The sequence below is a fragment of the Protopterus annectens genome, chromosome 10.part0 (assembly GCF_019279795.1).
Source record: "Protopterus annectens isolate FY-2018-M chromosome 10.part0, PAN1.0, whole genome shotgun sequence".
NCBI lineage: Eukaryota > Metazoa > Chordata > Ceratodontiformes > Protopteridae > Protopterus > Protopterus annectens.
In genome coordinates this window covers 513,562,511-513,577,310 of record NC_056744.1, presented here as the reverse complement: position 1 = coordinate 513,577,310, position 14,800 = coordinate 513,562,511, and positions in this window count along the sequence as shown.

Genomic DNA, 14,800 nt, shown 5'->3' with positions numbered 1-14,800 from the left:
ACCGTCTAATGACTGCTATCATCACACTACCTTCTGCAGTTCACAGATAGGTGCTCTGTGGGTAACACAAGAAACACAAGGCACCACACACTGCTCAGATGGCAGATGACCCTACAGATGGGGATTCCTCATAAACATAGCACTGACATGACAGGTATTAAAACATGTAGGACAGCCATATCCACACACACCCTGTTAAACCAACATTACTTCAAATGCAGTATAGCAGCACTTATAGTCTGTAGTCAAGTCAGGCACACATGCCTCCTGTGTGTTGGCCTGTTTCCACAGTGTATGTTGTTAGATGTAAATCCCCAATCCATCTGTGATGCTATTTGCCAAACAATAGATCTAGTTCCTGCTCACAGTGAATGAAAAGGCCCAACAACAGCATGATGTTCATACATATTGGAGTGTTTTTCCATGCAATTGGCTATGGGAATGTTACCACAGCTGTTCCACCTGCAGTCACCTAGAGGAGGGCTGCAATTCATGTAGAGGCCATCAGCTGATGATGAGCATCACTTACAATACACATGCTGCTGCCTAAGCAAAGCAGGTGTACATCTGCACATCCACCAGAGAGGGAGTGAGAGAGGCAGACAGAGGCAAAGATAAGTCATGGAGGGGTGGGAGAGTAAAAGTTAAGCAAGTTTGTGTCACACACCTACCAGTACATGGTATCAAATTCCTGACTGACTATGTATGGCTATCACATGTCTATGCTGCTATTGTATGTACAGTGATATGTGGAACTGTACCTGGGGTGTCTGGCCCATGTTGTGTACACAGATTATTATCATCAGATGTGCCAGTCTTGGCCTCATGTGGTGGGAACTATTAATGCAGAGCAGGTTGACCCTGCACCTACATTAATAGTATGATACAGGTATTCCCTGGTGTCAGTGGCATCTGTCCATACAGTGCATATGTTTCAGGCATGGTATGTCTTTTGTGGGTCACATTTGATGGCACCACAGGTGTTGAAGGTGTCCAGTGGGGAACATTGGGAAGGTGCACTCTCTGCATGTACATCCATATTGGACTGATTGACAGGGTGCCATGCCCTCTGTAGCCCACTGCAATCACACCATGGTTACTATCAGTGGGCAATATGCAGGGTACTACCAACATAGCGTTGCCTAGGCAAGTGTGCATGTGCGTGTGTGTGTGTGTGTGTGTGTGTGTGTGTGTGTGTGTGTGTGTGTGTGTGTGTGTGTGTGTGTGTGTGTGTGTGTGTGTATGAGACATAGGTTGAGAGTGTTCTCTGGGTAATGCAAGGGTTGCTAACTTTGTTTGCCTGGCCTTGATGTCACATGTAGGGGTATGGATTTGCACCCCAGCCTCTTGGCTATTTCACATCTGTTATCCCTGTACGGTGAACATTGTGACATATGCTAGGGCCACCATAAAAGAAATTTGTAAAACCTGCTCCGCAATGAACACACTCACAGCTACCTCAACACAGGATACGAATGACAAACACAGACACACACAGGCACACACACCTGCCATGTCTGAGATTATAACTCCTACCTAACTAGTTTATTACACTACAGCATTACGCTGTTATGGGATGCACTATGGGGATTACTGAATTACTCCTTCCCCAAAGGTGTAATTCAAAGTGAATGACAACTGCAGGATTGCCAAAGTAGGGCATTTGAATTGTAGTGAGTGTGACTAGCCTAAAAAGCATTGCTCCCTACACAGACATAGAAACACACACACAAACATCCACCCCTGCCATGTGTGGGAATAGAACCCCTACCAAAGTTGGATATCACACTACAACATTACACTTTTATAGGATGCGCCATGGGGATTTTTAGAGTACTCCTTCCCCAAAGGTGTAATTCACAGTGAATGACATCTGCAGGATTGCCAAAGTAGGGCATTTGAATTGTAGTGAGTATGACTAGCCTAAAAAGCATTGCTCTCTACACAGAGACACACATACACATAGTTGCCATGTTTGGGATTAGAACTCCTACCTAACTAGTTTATCACATGACAGCAGTACACAGTTATGGGATGCGCCACAGAGATTACTGTGCTACAGCTTTCTGAAAGGTGTATTTCACAGTGAATGACATCAGCAGCCTTGCCAAAGTAGGGCATTTGAATTGTAGTGAGTGTGACTAGCCTAAAAACATTGCTCTCTTCACAGAATTAGTTTATCACACTACAGCAGTACTCAGTCATCGAATGCACCAAGGAGATTACCGGGCTACAGCTTTCCAAAGGGTGTATTTCACAGTGAATGACATCAGCAGCCTTGCTAAAGTAGGGCTTTCGAATTGTAGTGGGTGTGACTAGCCTAAAAAGCATTGCTGTCTACACAAACAGAGACCCACACACAGTTGCCATGTCTAGCATTAGAACTCCTAGTTAACTAGTTTATCAATTTCAGTAGTACCAGTTATAGGACACGCCACGGAGATTACTGGGTTACAGCTTTCCAAAACGTGTATTTCATAGTGAATGACGTCACCAGCCTTGCCAAAGTAGGGCATTTGAATTGTAGTGGGTGTGACTAGCCTAAAAGGCATTGCTCTCTACACAGACAGACAGACACATACACACACACACACACACACACACACACACACACACACACACACACACACACACACACACACTTGCCATGTCTGGGATTAGAACTCCTACCTAATTAATTTATCACACTACAGCAGTATGCAGTTATAGGATGTGCCACAGAGATTATTGGGCTACAGCTTTCCAAAAGGTGTATTTCACAGTGAATGACATCTGCAGCCTTGCCAAAGTATGGCATTTGAATTGTAGTGGGTGTGACTAGCCTAAAAAGTACTGCTTTCTACACAGACAGACACACACACACACACACACACACACACACACACACACACACACACACACACACACACACAGTTGCCATGTCTGGGATTAGAACTCCTACCTAATTAGTTTATCACACTAGAGCAGTACACAGTTATAGGACATGCTACAGAGATTACTAAGCAACAATTTTCCCAAAGGTGTATTTCAATGTTGATGACCTCAGCAGGCGTGTCATTGTAGGGCTATGGGGAGGGGAGTGTGTGTTCATCGGCCATAACCCATTCATCTAGAGTTTGATACACTACATGCGGGCAGATGCAGGGTTATATTCCACAGGTACGTGTATACACCTGCTAGATGACTACTTCCTTGTATAGTCATGTTGCACATGTAGCACTTGCACCACATAGTCTGTAATGTTGACGGATACCAGTAACTAATGTCTACAGTGAGTGACATTTAGACCTCATGTGGTTGTAGCCATTTGGCAGTGTGCTGTGTGGGACAGGCCTCATAATGGATGGCTCCTTGTCACAGTCACTCTCTTCCACACATCTATGTATGTCTACTTTTGGCATATTATAGTGTGTTGTCCTTGGATATATGTCTGTATTCCTATTCACTGTGTGTGCAAAGCATGACTGGTGCATACTGAGGAGTGTCTGCACTAACATCTACAACTGCCAGATATGTATGGTCCACTGTTGTTTGCAGACATGGGCTTCATTTGTTTGTGTGTGTGAGCATGCCCAGTATGCCCTTCTGTATTGAATGTGTGGATTGATTCCAGGTAGTTTGCACTCCAGTGCAGAGCTTTGTGTTGTACACCTACAGGTAGCAAACTGTTTCTGCAGGGTATCCATCAATCATTTGACAATATGCGGACAAAGTGTGGAGGGGACAGTGTGTACTGTAGGTGATTGTGTCTGTGCTGCTTTAGCTACATGGTACTGCTGTTAGCAGAGATATTCAGACATGTGTACTGTTATACACTGTGATGTTTTCTGTCCCCATTTACTGCCAGGTGGACATTCCTTCTCACAGTGATGTCTTGGGAGACAAGGGTGACTGCAGCTGTGTGCAGTATTGTGGGCAGATGCCTACATATTCATGGTAAGTTATGCCATTCTGAAGGGGGTGCTGTAGACACTTGCTGCTGGGTCTGTGTATCCGGTTCAGCATCTTGGTACAGTGTTGGCAGAGGATCCCATACTTGTACATCCATTGACATGACAGTATGGCCTTATATTGCTGTGACAATACCTCACAGTTGTATAGATTCACACAGGTTACCCAAAGGTAGGGGCCGTGAGTCAGGACACTACCCCTATTGTGGTTTACGGGCAGGTATGTAGTCACCCATTTATGTGTTTGCAGCCAGTGATAGTGTGTGCACACAGCTTTGTGCCGGACCTTGCACATTCCATGCTGCCCATGCTCCCACCCACCCCCGTTATTCAATCCTCTTCCATACATTATGCATACATTCTCTGATACTTTCCCTAAGGTTATCACCCCATCACAGCTGTGTGTTGGTCCACAGTTCATGCAGTGGGATATGGTGGACATGTTACTGTGGTTTGTCCACATGGCCTTGCATATGGCATATGTGGAGTGTGTTATGTTGTTATTTGGGTGTCCTTGACATAATATGCATTGGCAGTATGTGTGAGACACAGGCCCTTGGCAGAGGCCTGTGGGCCAGTAGGTGTTGATACGGGCCAGATGTGGCAGGCTTTTGCATTCTGTCAATTCTACAGTCTCAGACCATCATACATTATATTCCCCTGGTGTGACAGGGTGGGTGTGCTAGGTGTTCATGCCAATACCTTCTATCAGTCTTGTTCAGGTGGTGTGGATGCTGGCAGGGTGCTATTTATATCTAGCGACACACCTGCATTGGACTGCATGCTGCATTCATTTGCTATTGCCATATATAGGTGGGGTCATATTGTACCCATTCCCCACAGCAGGGATACAACCAGAGAGGTACCTGTGGGTGGTGTTTGTGTGAGCTAGGTGCATGTGTGCTATGGACACTACTTGCATCTGACACACAGATATGAATTGGCATTCCAGTTATGCTGGCATGTGCAGGTACATCAGATGTTTCCCAATACATCCGTCCTACCTCCTTTGTGATCTGCAAGTGTTCGGCCAAACAACACCGGTATCCCCTACTACAGGACCAGATAATGTGATGCATACCTGTATGTAAAATTCTAAGGGTGTCTCCATTTCACAATAACACAATATACACTGTATGTCGGGGGTACTCCCCCCTGTGTACTCCTTGTATATCTAGCCCAACAGCCATGCCATGTCAGTCTTTCAGATGGTGGACACATATTACCACCATACATTTACAATGGCTTACTGCTAGCATGTGTTTTATTGGTGGGTATTGCCTTTGGCACTGCAGTTGTGAGGACTTGTCCCTGTCATAAGCAGTAGTGGGCAATGGCTACCAGGTCTTACCTCAACATGTATATATACTGACCACTCTCACACAATATGAAACACACACCAACCTAACACACACATACCTGCATATTGTGCAGATGCTACAACCCATCCTGCTACCTTGGCCACCTCTGTGCATCTGTGCTCCAATGGTCTTGTACCTATAAATACATATTACTACATTTCTACATAGGGTTGTGGGGAGGCACACCTGACTGTTATGACATGTGTACATTGGATTGGGGGGGGCACACAAGACTGTTGCTGCATTTCTAAATAGGTTTGGGGGGCACACCTGACTGTTACTACATTTCTAAGTAAGGTTGGGGGAGCACACCTGACTGTTTCTACGTTCCTACACAGGATTGTGGGAGGGGGGGGCACACTTGACTGTTACTACTTTTCTACGCAGGATTGGGGGAGGGGGCACAGATATCTGTTTCTACATTTCTACACAGTTGTTGGGAGGGGGCACACCTGACTGTTACTACATATCTACGCTGGATTGGGGGAAGGGGCACATCTGACTGTTTCTACATGTCTACATAGGAGTGGGGGGCACACCTGACTGTTACTACATTTCTACACAGGATTGGGTGGGGCACACCTGACTGTTACTACATTTTTACACAGGATTGGAGGGGCACACCTGACATTTGTACACATTTGCTTTGACTGTACTGGTATGTCAGGTACTCCATTTCATTCAGTATTCTAACCTATCATGCTGACTAGAGGCATATCAGTGTACTACAGGTCTTAGCTTTGATTGACCTACATATTAGTTTCTGACTTCCTACCCTTCAGAACTAACATCCCACTGCCTGACCTGCTGTGGTCTGTCTGTGTAGGCCTGGGGGGAGGTTACCCATAGGCATCAGTCAGAGGCCTTAGCACAGCCTTTGTTTGTGTTTGTCTACACCTATCCTGTTGGCTGTGACTGTTGTTGGGTATGTGAACCTCCCTGACTGGCATGTGTGAGTCAAATGGACACACATGTGCCTCAGCACATTTCCTGCAGTGGGTTCTGTCACCCTGTGTAGTACTGGCTACTGTGGTGACACCAGTATTTGTTGCAGATCTCATGGTGTTACTATAGGTGTCTGCTATCTACTGGCATCCCATTCATCCACTTGATTCCCTTGCATGCTCACATTCATACCATAGATACATGTAACAACACATTCTACTCCATTCGGCAACTGGTAGGTTGAGTGACTTACCTTGTGGGTGTCCCAATAGTGAGGGTGGTGCTGCAGGGCTGCCTATGTTGGATGCACATAGTACACTCCCTACACATGGTTGAGCACAGGTAGTGTCATGTTTGGGATCCCTTTTACTGTATGTGCGAGTCAGAGAGAGGTATCATTCCCTGGGTCCCTCCTGTGTCAGTGTATGTGCTATGCATTGCCTCTTTGCCAAGGCCAGGGCATACTGGGCACACCTCCTTCTGCCTACTGGGGCAGGCTCAGGTTGTTCCTCCTCTGAGTCACTCTCTGCCTGTGCAGGCCTTGGCAATGGTGGGGGGCTGTGTGGCCCTGCCCCGTGCTGTTCCTGCTGCAGCTGCTTCCACAGGATCATATTGTGTAGCATGGTGCATATGATGACAATTTGGGTACATATAGCTGGTGAGTAATGCAAGGCTCCACCGGATGTGTCCAGGCACTGGAACCATGACTTGAGCATCCCAAACACACGGTCTATTATAATTCTGGTCTGTGTGTGTGCCTCATTATGAAGTTCTTGTTTGAGTGTGTGTGCATTTCTGATGGGTATCATCAGCCATGGCTCCAGTGCGTAACCAGCATCCCCCACTAGGTGACCATAAGGGATGTCCCCATTGGCAAATCTCTGGTACAGATGCATCAGATGGCAGATGTGGGAATCATGATAGCTTCCAGGGCAGCCAGAACACACATTCATTATTATGCCCTGGGCATCGCACATGACTTGGCAGTTGATGCAGGGAAAGCCCTTGTGATTGATGTAGACCCTACCCTGCTCACTGGGTGGTGCTTTGATGTGTATGTGCATGCAGTCTATAGCAACCACTACCTCAGGGTATTCTGCTATTTGGTGGAACAGTTGCATATTGCTGGCCAACACCTCACGGGTGTTGGAGAAATATATATGATCACCGACATGTGCTGACATGGCATCCAAGAACTGGTGGAGTACCCTGGATGCTGATGCCTGTGTGATCCCCACCATATCCCCAGTTGGCCTTTAGAAGGTACCTGTAGCTAGTATTCTTAGGCCTACACATACCTTGGTATCCACTGGGATGGGTTCCCTTCTGTTAGTTCTGTATGTCAGGAGTGGCCGGCACAGCTCAACAATTTGTTGTAAGAGGTCCCTGTCCACCCTACAGCACTCAATATCTCCAGCTCATGTAGCCCCTGGTAGGTTACCCTGGGTCTGTACACTCTACTCCATCTCCTCACTGTGGATTTGTCGACAACATTCACATCCTCACCCTCAGCCTCTTCCACATGTTGTTGTATGATAGCTATTGCAGCCCCTATCATTTTGTCGTTTTGTTTGTTAAAACTTCCCCGCTTGTATACACTGGTGGTGTAAAGTATGGAAAAAAACAGAGGGAAAGGTGGTTGCATAGTTTATAGTTGTGCCCTGGGCTGGGCTGATCTGCTGCCTGTGTAATTGGCTGATTCTGATACATTTCACCTGCTAGCTATTCTAGTCTTCTAGTTCTCCTAGATTACCTTCCTACTGCTGTTTTCCCTTCCCAATGCCTTCCTCTTTAAGTCCAGGGGCAAGCCGCACAAACATAGTGCTCAAATATGCACAGAGCTGCTATTTCCTGGTTTACTTTTTTTTTCTTTAAAATCTGGTGTGCTGCACACATACACACTTAGGCAATGTAAAGAGTGCTAGGCAACCTCAGACACACACCCTTGCCTAGCTGTGCTAAGCTAGGAGTAAACCTGAGCCAGAGGGCTCCAATCCACTTACAGTATGCCTGGCACACACACTATAATGTCAGCTAAGTCCTAGGCTTGCACCATGCTAGTCCTGCTCTTAAACTGTTGGGAGCTGACTAGCATGCAGGGGAAATCTGGGATTTACTATCATTCCCCAATTTTGCATAGGATTGCCTGCTAATGCATAGTTACATGTCTCACACTGAACCTCCCCTTTAGCAACCACTATTCCCTGGCCATGTTGTCTTCTGCCTGCCATTGGGTATAATGGCAGAATAGTGATTTTAGTTAGAATGTTTATTGCAGGTTATTCTTCTTTTCCCCCCGATCTTGTTTGCACACTGTTGAACTATGCTTAAACAGCTGAGATCAGCTAAAAAAGATAAAAGTTTATTTTTTTTCAAGTGTTTTCCATGCCAATGGCCTTATACTTTATCACACCTCTCTGTATATATGCCATTCAAAATAAGTGTTAGATTGTAGAAATAATTTTTTATATATTTTCCACTCTGCATTTAAAGTTTTTTATGAAAAAAAGTCTTAAAAACATTTTTTGTCAGCTTGCTTGTTAGTATTTCTGGCACTGTAGTGCAACAAGAGTATGTTATAAATTTACTTTACTTTCATTTAAACTTTTTCTTTTAATTTCAGTACTTTTACCATTCAGTCATTTTAAATGATAAAAATACATTTTATAAATATGGAAAGAAATTATTGTTATCTCCTTAATAATTACTATTTCTAACTTTAAATCATATAAACAAATAACAGTTTATAACATATGAACTGCTTCTTGCATCATGTCTGTATTCATCCCATCTGGGAAGAGGGATAGGAATGCAGAGCCTTAAACACAACAGAGAATGCAATTTATTTTTAGCAAAACACTAAAGCAATCCATTACTAGGAGCAATAAGGAGAACAACACACTCTACACCATGCACATGTGGGCCCAGGCACATCCCATCCTCCCCTACTGAAATCTTCAGTATAGCTCCACCTGTAAAGGAAATTAGGTGCTAAATGCAATCTGTATTCCCTCAAGGTTCTGCACAGAGGTGAAGTTTCTGTCTCATTAAAACAGCCATTCATTTCAAAGGGCTTCACAGTGGATTTGGCCTCATACATTGGTGAGCCTCACCAATGTATAATGCTGAATTATTTTGGTGAGGCAAGTCTAATTTCCTTTTTAGAGCTGGGCTTAAGATCTGTCAGTCCCTATTATCATATGCTGAATAGTGCCTAATGGAGCCCAACTTTTGGACTCAGGCATAACGTACTGGCTCAACATGCCCCAGTCTTTTGAAGTCCAAACCTTTACTTCAACAATCCTGTATTTTTTACTACAGCCAGGAAGTTGTTTATCCTGACAACATTGGCTTATCAGTTATATGTCTCATCTTGAAATCATGCGTGAAGTCCTTTCATGTACTCCACATATGCCAGATTGTGATAAATAGAGTTGCCTCAGTAATGAATTTCAATGTTTTATTTCACATGGACAATATCTACAGTAAAATATTCCAGTTTGCTTCATGCAAAGACACATTAGACTAGCAAAGCCAGAAAAATTATTCATTAAAATGAACAAATAAAGCAGACTCAGATACTGTCAATAACAGAAAGCTTCCATACCCAGCAATTACAGGCCACTTCATTTGTTAACTGCATATACCTCTGATATTGATTAAAAGAGGTCACAGTAATGTATATCAGCTTTGTGTCACAGAAAGAAAAACCCAGTAAATTATGCCAACTTTCTTAAGACAAAAAGCACATCAGACCCGCGATGCCAGAACGACTGTTTAACTTGCACAAATCACAACACTATTAGTTGCTTTCATCCATAGGCACCACACACATCCATCAACTATAGGCAATTTCTTGACAGCATACACTTCAGATGTCTGATTGTGATAAAAACTTATGGCCACAGTAATGTATTTCAACTTTGTTTCAAATAGCATGCAGCCACAGTAAAGTGTTACTTTTTATACATACACATTAGTCTTGCAAAGCCAGAATAGTGACTGTTTAACTTGAATGGGGTCAATCACTTTCATCCACATACAGCCTCCATCCCCTTCAATTAAACCCACATTTGTGGACTTACACACTTGAAAAATATTGGCCATGGCAATACATTTAAACTTTTCTTCAAACAGGCTGTAGCTGCAGTAAAGTATTCCAACCTGCTTCACAAAAATACACATTAGTTCAGCAGTACTGGGTCAGTCATGTTCATCCACATACAGCCTCATCCCCAAAAATTAAAGCCAAATGTGTTGACTGTTCATTTAGCTTTTCACCACTTTGGCAGGTATTTTATTGTTAAGGTTATAAAATAACAATTAGATTTGCTGGCAGCCAACATCCAGTTGGGTGAGTTACAGTTCTAGAGTCTCTTAAAATTACAAAAACTTATTTTCTCCTGTAGCTTTTCATTTTGATACAGTCCTTACCAGCTTTACTAATGTTAGACATGAACCTGTCCATTGTTTCATTAACTTGCAGCTATATGAAAAACATCATTCTGTGATATATCCCTTAATCTGTCCCAAAATGGTTGAATGAGAAAGTACTAGATGTACACTGTTACTTCATAAAGTTGGATTCCAAAAGCAGTAATTATCTTGTCAATCATTGTCAAAACCAGCTTTGTACCTACTGAACTTTCAGACCTAAACACTGAAAGCTTGGTTATTATTTAGGACAAGTATTTTTGCTTTTCAAATTAATGGATCATGGAAATCAGTAATGACCTTGACCACAATGTTCTGGTAGATCTGACACTTGTATAGAAACAGTTAAATTTTCACAGTGCCATAGATATGGGTGAGCCAAAAGGGGCAGCTTCCCTAGGTGCATTCTCTTAGCGAATGCTATCAGCACCTCAGATATGCTCAGTAACAACATTCATTTAAGCATTTATGGCTGCTTAAACAAATGTTTGGTTGTGGCTGTAAGTATGTACATATGCATGTTTGTACATATTTACATATGTATGTATGCACATATGTATGTATGTATGTACATATTTATGTATGTATGTACGTATGTACATATGTATGTATGTATGTACGTATTTATGTATGTATATATGTACATATGTATGTATGTATGTACGTATTTATGTATGTATGTACATATGTATGTATGCATGTATTTATGTATGTATGTACATATGTATGTATGTATGTATTTACGTATGTATGTATGCATGTACATATGTATGTATGTACATATTTACATATGTGTGTATGTATGTATGTATGTATGTACATATGTATGTATATATGTGTATGATTGTAGCTGCAGCAAGGAGCTAGTATAAGGTTTTTATTGCCAATTACTGAAGGACCTTTTGTTTTTAGTTCCCATTTTCAACAAATTTTTATTTTGATTCTTAACTTTTTTTGATGGTTGAAAAAGGGGACACCTAGTCATAACTCTGCATTTTTATGTGCACTAAGCTGGCTGACTTAATGTAGACTTAATTAACTGGCCATTTCCTGAAAACCAAATCTTATTCACAACAATATCCTGATCTTTTGCGGCCTGAAATTAGGCTGTGAGGTGTAGATACAGCTATGAAATATCATTCAACAAATAATTCGAGTTAGCTGCTACTGTGGTGTAAAGTTTTCATTTTTCTTATAACAGGAGAGTTTGGAACATTTAACTATCTCCTATGTCAACAAACGAATTGTCAAACCACTTAATGTTCAGCAAAACAGGCTCTCCTTTCCTCTCTGACATCACTACTCTAGGAACTAAACCCTCAACCATCAGGATGATATAATATTCTGCTAGTCTTTGGTGTCTTTTTCCCTTTCTTTCAGATAATTGTGCATGCCTAGAAAAGTTATCCACACAACAGTACTGTCTCAGTATTGTACTTTTGGAGAACTACTTTCTTATTTACCTAAAGGAGAACTTTTATTTATTTCTTCATCATAGGAGAAGATATTAGTGGAATGGATCCTCTGAAATAAATAACACAGGTATTGACTGAACCAGGCACATCCCAGTATCGCCTATGATGACATGGAAAGGGCAGAAAATGTTCTACATTTCAATGGCAGAATAAAAAGCACTTAACAGTAGATGATTTTCTTTACTATAGATGTGAGATACAGGTGGACTGGACAGGACAGCTGCCAGTGTCTGAGGTAAGACGTATGCTCCAGGGATTCATCCATATCTATAAGTGATAACAACATGACCCTTAAAACTGAGATCCTGATGCGATTGTATTTTAAATATAACCAGCTTTACGATAACTGGCTGGCTAGTTGTAATTTGAGGGTTAATTTTAAGATTAGCAAGATGGTATAATCCAAGGATGGCACAATACTTCGTACTTTATCTGTTGAAACATTTCCCAGAGATGATGTAGCACCATGGTGCTCTGAATACAGAATCTGCTGAAACATTTCCTAAGGATAATGCAGCACCATGGTGCTCTGAATACAGTATCTGCCAAAACATTTCCCAGGGATAATGCAGCACCATGGTGCTCTGGGTATAGTATCTGATGAAACATTTCCCAGGGATAATGCAGCACCATGGTGCTCTGAATACAGTATCTGCTGAAACATTTCCCAGGGATAATGCAGCACCATGGTGCTCTGGGTATAGTATCTGCTGAAACATTTCCCAGGGATGATGCAGCACCATGGTGCTCTGGGTATAGTATCTGCTGAAACATTTCCCATGGATAATGCAGCACCACGGTGCTCTGAATACAGTATCTGCTGAAACATTTCCCAGGGATAATGCAGCACCATGGTGCTCTGGGTATAGTATCTGCTGAAACATTTCCCAGGGATAATGCAGCACCATGGTGCTCTGGGTATAGTATCTGCTGAAACATTTCCCAAGGATAATGCAGCACCTGGTGCTCTGGGTATGGTATCTGCTGAAACATTTCCCAGGGATAATGCAGCACCATGGTGCTCTGGGTATAGTATCTGCTGAAACATTTCCCAGGGATAATGCAGCACCATGGTGCTCTGGGTATAGTATCTGCTGAAACATTTCCCAGGGATAATGCAGCACCATGGTGCTCTGGGTATAGTATCTGCTGAAACATTTCCCAAGGATAATGCAGCACCATGGTGCTCTGAATACAGTATCTGCTGAAACATTTCCCAGGGATAATGCAGCACCATGGTGCTCTGGGTATAGTATCTGCTGAAACATTTCCCAGGGATAATGCAGCACCATGGTGCTCTGGGTATAGTATCTGCTGAAACATTTCCCAGGGATAATGCAGCACCTTGGTGCTCTGGGTATAGTATCTGCTGAAACATTTCCCAGGGATGATGCAGCACCATGGTGCTCTGGGTATAGTATCTGCTGAAACATTTCCCAGGGATGATGCAGCACCATGGTGCTCTGGGTATAGTATCTGCTGAAACATTTCCCAGGGATGATGCAGCACCATGGTCCTCTGGGTATAGTATCTGCTGAAACATTTCCCAGGGATAATGCAGCACCTTGGTGCTCTGGGTATAGTATCTGCTGAAACATTTCCCAGGGATAATGCAGCACCATGGTGCTCTGGGTATAGTATCTGCTGAAACATTTCCCAGGGATAATGCAGAACCATGGTGCTCTGGGTATAGTATCTGCTGAAACATTTCCCAGGGATAATGCAGCACCATGGTGCTCTGGGTATAGTATCTGCTGAAACATTTCCCAGGGATAATGCAGCACCATGGTGCTCTGAATACAGAATCTGCTGAAACATTTCCCAGGGATAATGCAGCACCATGGTGCTCTGGGTTTAGTATCTGCTGAAACATTCCCAAGGATAATGCAGCACCATGGTATAGTATCTGCTGAAAAATTGCCCAGGGATAATGCAGCACCATGGTGCACTCTGTATAGTATCTGCTGAAACATTTCCCAGGGATAATGCAGCACCATGGTGCTCTGGGTATAGTATCTGCTGAAACATTTCCCAGGGATAATGCAGCACCATGGTGCTCTGAATACAGAATCTGCTGAAACATTTCCCAGGGATAATGCAGCACCATGGTGCTCTGGATATAGTATCTGCTGAAACATTTCCCAGGGATAATGCAGCACCATGGTGCTCTGGGTATAGTATCTGCTGAAACATTTCCCTGGAATAATGCAGCACCATGGTGTTCTGGGTATAGTATCTGCTGAAACATTTACCAAGGATAATGCAGCACCATGGTGCTCTGGGTATAGTATCTGCTGAAACATTTCCCAGGGATAATGCAGCATCATGGTGCTTTGGGTATAGTATCTGCTGAAACATTTCCCAGGGATAATGCAGCACCATGGTGCTCTGAATACAGAATCTTCTGAAACATTTCTCAGGGATAATGCAGCACCATGGTGCTTTGGGTATAGTATCTGCTGAAACATTTCCCAGGGATAATGCAGCACCCTGGTGCTCTGGGTATAGTATATGCTGAAACATTTCCCAGGGATAATGCAGCACCATGGTGCTCTGGGTATAGTATCTGCTGAAACATTTCCCAGGGATAATGCAGCACCATGGTGCTCTGAATACAGAATCTGCTGAAACATTT